At 49.9% G+C, this 7016-nt stretch overlaps 1 long non-coding RNA gene across 1 annotated transcript; it reads right to left on the reverse strand.

Annotated features, from left to right (window-relative positions):
* Positions 1–418: 418 nt before the first annotated feature.
* Positions 419–3465, reverse strand: LOC137677369 (uncharacterized). Its single transcript, XR_011050262.1, has 3 exons — positions 3293–3465; positions 2464–2576; positions 419–781 (listed from the first exon to the last, which is right to left on the reverse strand). It is a non-coding gene; the product is annotated as an uncharacterized lncRNA (long non-coding RNA).
* Positions 3466–7016: the final 3551 nt, after the last annotated feature.

Genomic DNA, 7016 nt, shown 5'->3' on the forward strand with positions numbered 1-7016 from the left:
ATAAATACAAGTCTAGCTGACAAACACGGGTGGGCTTTCACAACCCTTCAATATTCTTCTCAAAGCTCCTTTGTATAATCCTTGTTAAAAATCCACTAACTATTTCCATTCCTCTTTCTTCCTTCGTCAAGCGTCCACAAAAGTCCATCGTCAGGAGTCCGCGAAAGTCCCTTCTATTCCGTTGCTGAGCTGATCTTTATGCTCTGGTACCGCTCCGGCTCCGGTCGACACCCCCCCCATCCTTAATGTTCTTCCTGTAATCGGCGTCCCGCCTCGATCCGGGTTGACCGGTCTCGTTTCCACTGCCAGCGTCTCCTAAGTATTAACCTAAAATAGCTAGAGTCTACTTAGAGCTTTATTTCTATTAATGCTTCTTTCTAAGTATCCCATATTTCTGTTAAAGTAAAGAAAAGGTTAACCATACATCCCTTTTACTAAAATCCTCAGAAGGTAATACTTCTAGGCCTACTCCTGCTTAGCTACTCATTAAGCTTCGATTGATGATTTGTTCCGTCATAGGTCAGGATTACACAAGGAGCTCTGAGAATAATATTGACGGATTGTGAAAGCCCACCTGTGTTTATCAGATTGACTTCAGGTATTTTAGGTTAATACTTAGGAGACGCCGGCAGTGCAAAGCAGACTCTGGTCAAGACGGGACGCTGGTCACGGCGAGAACATCGAGGACGGGGTGTTGAGCGGAGCCCAAGCGGAACCAGAAGATAAACATCAGCTGACCGGCGGCGAAGAACGGACTTCTGTGGACTCTGGAGGAAGTGAACTTCAACGAAACAAGACAGTTTTTAGAGCCATAAGCACATGCACGGATTCCAGTAAAACTATTCTACAAAACTGAACAGTTGCAGGAAAGCGCATCAGATAATAATAATTAAAAAAAAAATTAGCAGAAACCTGCAGCGAGCGTTTGCCACGCTTTTTACGAAGGAGTGCAAATTTTCCTTCCGCCCCCCCCCGTGTGAAAGATCACATCCAATCTACAGATCCACACAGCACCTTACTAAAAACATACTTAAGCCTGGTCTTTATGACCACTTTATGTTCTTTTCTACTATAATCTGGTAAACCTAAAGCCGGTGCTTGCGTTAAGGCACTTTTCAGACTTGTAAAAGCTTTTTCTCTCTCCGGACCTCAGCTGATGGGTTCGATTTCCTCTCATTTCGTGTGGCAGCATGCAAGGGTTTTGCCAATTCACTGAAATTGGGTATCCAAGGGCGACAAAATCCTACTTGTCCTACAAACCCCCGAATTTGTTTCTTTGGTACAGGCCTAGGTTATTCTTGCATTATCTTAATTCGCTCAGGATCTTTCTCCCTCGTACCTGGAGGTAATATAAAATCCAAGCTACTTCACTTTTTGTTGGTAGAACTGCCATTTTGATGGAGATGCTCGGTGACCTTTTGCAACCAACTTATTACACAGATATTGAGTGTCTGTAACACCATCCTCCCTTGAAGGACATACTAACAAGAAATCATCTGCATATTGTATTAATTCAGACTTGCGTGGAAAAAACAAATCAGCCAAATCTCCTTTCAAAATTTGGGAGAATATTGTTGCCGAGCTTGTAAATCCCTGGGGTAACCGAGTCCAGGTTAATTGCTTCCCTTGCCAAGTGAAGGCAAATCTGTGCTGGCTTTTCTCAGCCACAGCTGTGCTAAAGAAAGCTCCCGTCAAATCCAATACAGTGTCAAATTTTCCCCAAATACCTATTTGAGTCATAATCAAATTTGGATCAGTTACAACTGGATGGGCAACGATTACAAATCCATTTACTGCTCTTACATCTTGTAGAAATCTATATTCGGGATCCCCACCTTTTTATCAAATCGGTGTTTACTAACCGGGAGTATAGGTGTATTAAAAGAACTTTGACTTTTTTTTTTTAAAAATCCCTTTTTCCAAGAACGATTTTATTTGTTTTCCAATACTTGGGATGGCTTCTGCCACAACTGGGTATTGCCTAATAGAAGGAGGAGTCCCTCCTTTTGTTTTAATCGCTACTGGTTCTGCAGATGTTAACAGTCCAATATCATCCCCGGAGAGACTGCCTAATTTTTTAGCTACATCGTTCAATTCTTTCGGGATTTTAAGCTCGCCTTCTCGAATTCCTACAGTTTGTATTCCCGTTACGATTACTCCAATTCCTTTGGGAGTTAAAGCTCGGCACGTTCCCAATTCTTGCAATAAATCTCTCCCAAACAGTGAAACAGGAGAAGCTGGCGAAATAACAAATCGACCCCATATCAAATGATCATCAAAAACAACAGGAAGAGGAAGGGAAGGTGGTAACTCATCTTCACCCAAAACCCCAGTAACCTTTACAAACTCCTCAGATAGCTGTGACACATGAAAATGTAACAATGATAAAGTTGCACCGGTATCTGTTAAGAACTTAATAGCAACGCCACTTACCTTAGCTGTGATAAATCCCTCATTCTTTACCTTAATCCCAGAGTCTCGATCCATAAACTTCACAGCGAGAACGCGGACGCTCCAGTCTTTCTGCTCCGTCTCTTCCACCGTTGTTAGAGGTTGGTCTCTACGGGACATCCTCTCTACGGTCAGGATTACACAAGGAGCTCTGAGAACAACATTCATGGATTGTGAAAGCCCACCCGTGTTTATCAGATTGACTTGTATTTTTTATTCTATTCTTAATGCATGAGAACTTCTGTAACAATTTATGTGAAAACTTCTACAACAATCCTGACCTGTGACTAAACCGATCGTCAGTCAAAGCTTAATGAGCAGCTACGCAGGACTAGGCCGACAAGTATTAATTTCTGACGATTCCAGTAAAAAGGATGTACGCTTAACCTTTTTTACCTTAAAAGAATACAGAATACTTGTGGAAGACCATCAGCCCGCAAACAGCTGTGCTTTACTTGCAGAGCAGGGGATTCCCTGGGGAAGGCTGCACTGAGAATAGGTCTCGCTCCCTTTTAAGATAAAGGAGCCCTGAGCAGTTCACGGGGCCCTCTGAGGCGTGAAAGAAGTAAACGTGTGTGTTGAAGGGCAGTTCTGAAGACAGAACTGAAAACAAGGAACGGCTGTTGATGTTCTGAGCCCACAGCACCGTGGCTCTTCCCAGAAGGGGTGATGAGCGCTCAGCCTGTGAACGTTGACGGTGTCTCGAACCGCCCAGTCCGGCTCCTGCGTTTCACTAGGGCAGTAGAACAGCAATAAAGGAGCCCGAGGCCTTTGGCTTTCAGCCCTCGCCTCCTCCCTCGCAGAGTCCCTGCCTTCTTTTCCGCTCGCCCCAAATACTTACAAGTAAGAAGCAGTAGAAATAAGGTTCTAAACAGACTTCAGGTATTTTAGGTTAATACTTAGGAGACGCCGGCAGTGCAAAGCAGACTCTGGTCAAGACGGGACGCTGGTCACGGCGAGAACATCGAGGACGGGGTGTTGAGCGGAGCCCAGGCGGAACCAGAAGATAAACATCAGCTGACCGGTGGCGAAGAACGGACTGCTGTGGACTCTGGAGGAAGTGAACTTCAACGAAACAAGACAGTTTTTAGAGCTATGAGCATATGCACGGATTCCAGAAAAACTATTCTACAAAACTGAACAGTTGCAGGAAAGCGCATCAGATAATAATAATAATAATAAAAAATAGCAAAAACCCGCAGCGAGCGTTTGCCACGCTTTTTACGAAGGAGTGCAAATTTTCCTTCCGCCCCCCCCGTGTGAAAGATCACATCCAATCTACAGATCCACACAGCACCTTACTAAAAACATACTTAAGCCTGGTCTTTATGACCACTTTATGTTCTTTTTTCCTTTATCAGAACAAAGTGATCTGATAGAAGATAACGCTTTCTAAAGCTTTTTCTGTGCTGTTACTCTCGAGGCAGGCTCTAAATATCAAGTCCTGTTTTAAATGCTGTATCAAGGTAGCTGTCACTTTGAGATATCACACATTTGTGCACATATACCTCTGCATTGCTAATTCTCAGCAGCCAGATGCCCTACTACTGCCTTTTAATTTCTTCTTTGCTCAATACCTGAGGCCCCCTGAAGAGTCTAGAGATCTCAAATAGAGATTTCCTGACTGGGGCTCCCTTTTGGGCCAACACAGAGAGATGAAAGAGCAACTGAAATAGTTAGCGGAATTTTAACAGAAGCTCCCCCGCACAAACGGCCCATCTGCCTTCTGCTTTTGGCCCCCGAACCAGCTCACGGAGCGCCCGCTGCGGAGCCCAAAAACACAGCTGCCGAGCCTGCTCTCAAGTCCCAAAAACGCAGCACTCGGCCTCTGCTGCCGACCCCAAAACCACACCAGCGAGTCCCCTCTCTCAGCTCCCGAAAAACGCACCGCTCACATCCGTATGTAAAAAGCGACAGCTGCGGCACCGAGCGCAGCCAGAGCCCCCCACCCGCAGTACCGCGCCCCGGACCCCAGGGCGCGCCATTCCCTCGCTTCTCCCACCAATTGTCGCTATTTTTACGCCGTGACGCCCTCTGCTTTGGGGGAAGACACACATGCCGCCCTCCCCACCTACCTGCTCCTCCACTGCATGCTTGCCCCCGCATCAGTGACATTCAGGTGCCCCGAATGACGTCAGCGCCACCCAGCCGTCTCCCCGCTTTTTGTTCACCCCAAAAAAAGGGCACTTTAATGAGGGAAACAGCCCTGACCCCCACCTCCTTACTTTAGCAAGGCCATTTACGTGTCTACACGCCCCCTCCCCAAAAAAAGGGGAAAAAGATTACGCCCTAGCAACCAAGATGGCGTCCTAGCAACCAAGATGGCCGCCTAGCAACCAAGACGGCCGCCTAGCAACCAAAACGGCCGCCTAGCAACCAAAACGGCCGCCTAGCAACCAAAGTGGCCGCCTAGCAACCAAGACGGCGCCCTAGCAACCACGATGGCCGCCTAGCAACCAAGATGGCCGCCTAGCAACCAAGATGGCCGCCTAGCAACCGAGATGGCGTCCTAGCAACCAGGATGGCTCCCTAGCAACCAGGACGGCATCTGAGCAACCAAAATGGCCGCCTAGGAACCAAAATGGCCGCCTAGCAACCAGGATGGTGCCCTAGCAACCAAAATGGCTCCCTAGCAACCAGGACGGCGTCCGAGCAACCAAAATGGCCGCCTAGCAACCAAAATGGCCGCCTAGCAACCAGGATGGTGCCCTAGCAACCAAAATGGCTCCCTAGCAACCAGGACGGCGTCCGAGCAACCAAAATGGCCGCCTAGCAACCAAAATGGCCGCCTAGCAACCAAAATGGCTCCCTAGCAACCAGGACGGCGTCCAAGCAACCAAAATGGCCGCCTAGCAACCAAAATGGCCGCCTAGCAACCAAAATGGCCGCCTAGCAACCAAAATGGCCGCCTAGCAACCAAGACGGCGGCCTAGCAACCAAGACGACTGCCTAGCAACCAACATGGCCGCCTAGCAACCAACATGGCCGCCTAGCAACCAACATGGCCGCCTAGCAACCAAGACGGCATCCTAGCAACCAAAATGGCCGCCTAGCAACCAGGATGGTGCCCTAGCAACCAAAATGGCTCCCTAGCAACCAGGACGGCGTCCAAGCAACCAAAATGGCCGCCTAGCAACCAAAATGGCCGCCTAGCAACCAGGATGGTGACCTAGCAACCAAAACGGCCGCCTAGCAACCAAAATGGCCGCCTAGCAACCAAGACGGCGGTCTAGCAACCAAGACGGCGGCCTAGCAACCAACATGGCCGCCTAGCAACCAACATGGCCGCCTAGCAACCAACATGGCGTCCTAGCAAGCAAAATGGCGCCATAGCAACCAAGACGGCGTCCTAGCATCCAAGATGGCCGCCTAGCAACCAAAATGGCCGCCTAGCAACCAAAATGGCGCCCTAGCAACCAAGACGGCGTCCTAGCAACCAAGACGGCGTCCTAGCAACCAAAATGGCCGCCTAGCAACCAAAATGGCCGTCTAGCAACCAAAATAGCGTCCTAGCAACCAAAATGGCCGCCTAGCAACCAAAATGGCCGCCTAGCAACCAAAATGGCCGCCTAGCAACCAAGACGGCGTCCTAGCAACCAAAATGGCCGTCTAGCAACCAAAATGGCGCCCTAGCAACCAAGATGGCGCCCTAGCAACCAAGATGGCCGCCTAGCAACCAAATAAGGACAGGGAGCGGCGGCCGCAGTACCGAAATTTGACCACAAGGCGGTAGCACCTGGCGCCGCCAGCGCCTTCCCGTACTGCGCATGCGCGGCCGCCCAGGGGACCCCCGCAATACCCCGCCCCCGGCGCGGGGTTCCGCACCAGACCACGCCCCCGTTCCGCCCCTCGGGGTGGGGCTCCGCGGGAAACCACGCCTATGACACGCCCCCACAGGGACGCGGCCACGCCCACTCCCGGCACTGACAGAGCCGGCACCTGCGCATGCGCAGTTTCCTCGGGGACCCCGCTCCCGCCCGCGCCCCTTTTAAGCGCCGCTCCCTCGTCAAAAACAAAAAAACGGCGGCGAACTAAAACGCAGCCGCCGAGAGACATTGTTTAAAAAGCAACGGCACCGAGGAGAGGCAAGACGCGGTTAAAAGAAAAATAAGGACAGGGAGCGGGAAAATAAGCGGGCAAGGAAAGAACATTTAAAAAGCGACGCCGCCGAGGAGAGACCAATTAGTAACACAAAAGACGGCGAAATAAAGGCAGCGAACGGGATAAAATAGACAGAAAAATTTAAAAGCGACCGTGATTAAGAAAAGAAGGAGAAAGTTTAAAATAAAGCCCCGGGAAAGTGAAACGGAGAAGGGCGAGGAAAGAAGAAGTAAAAAAAAAAAAAAAAAAAAAAAAAAAAAAAGTTAAAAAACCACCGGCGGCAGTACCGAAATTTGACCACAGGGCGGCAGCAGAAGGCGCCGCCAGGGGGCCCCTCCACTGCGCATGCGCGGCTCCCCAGGGGACCCCGCCCATATCCTCCCAGTCGGGGCGGAGTCGCGCAGGAAACCACGCCCCATCCCGCCCCCCAGGGCGGGGCTCCGCTGGAGGCCACGCCTGCCATG

This window comes from Nyctibius grandis, unplaced genomic scaffold (assembly GCF_013368605.1).
Source record: "Nyctibius grandis isolate bNycGra1 unplaced genomic scaffold, bNycGra1.pri scaffold_166_arrow_ctg1, whole genome shotgun sequence".
NCBI lineage: Eukaryota > Metazoa > Chordata > Aves > Nyctibiiformes > Nyctibiidae > Nyctibius > Nyctibius grandis.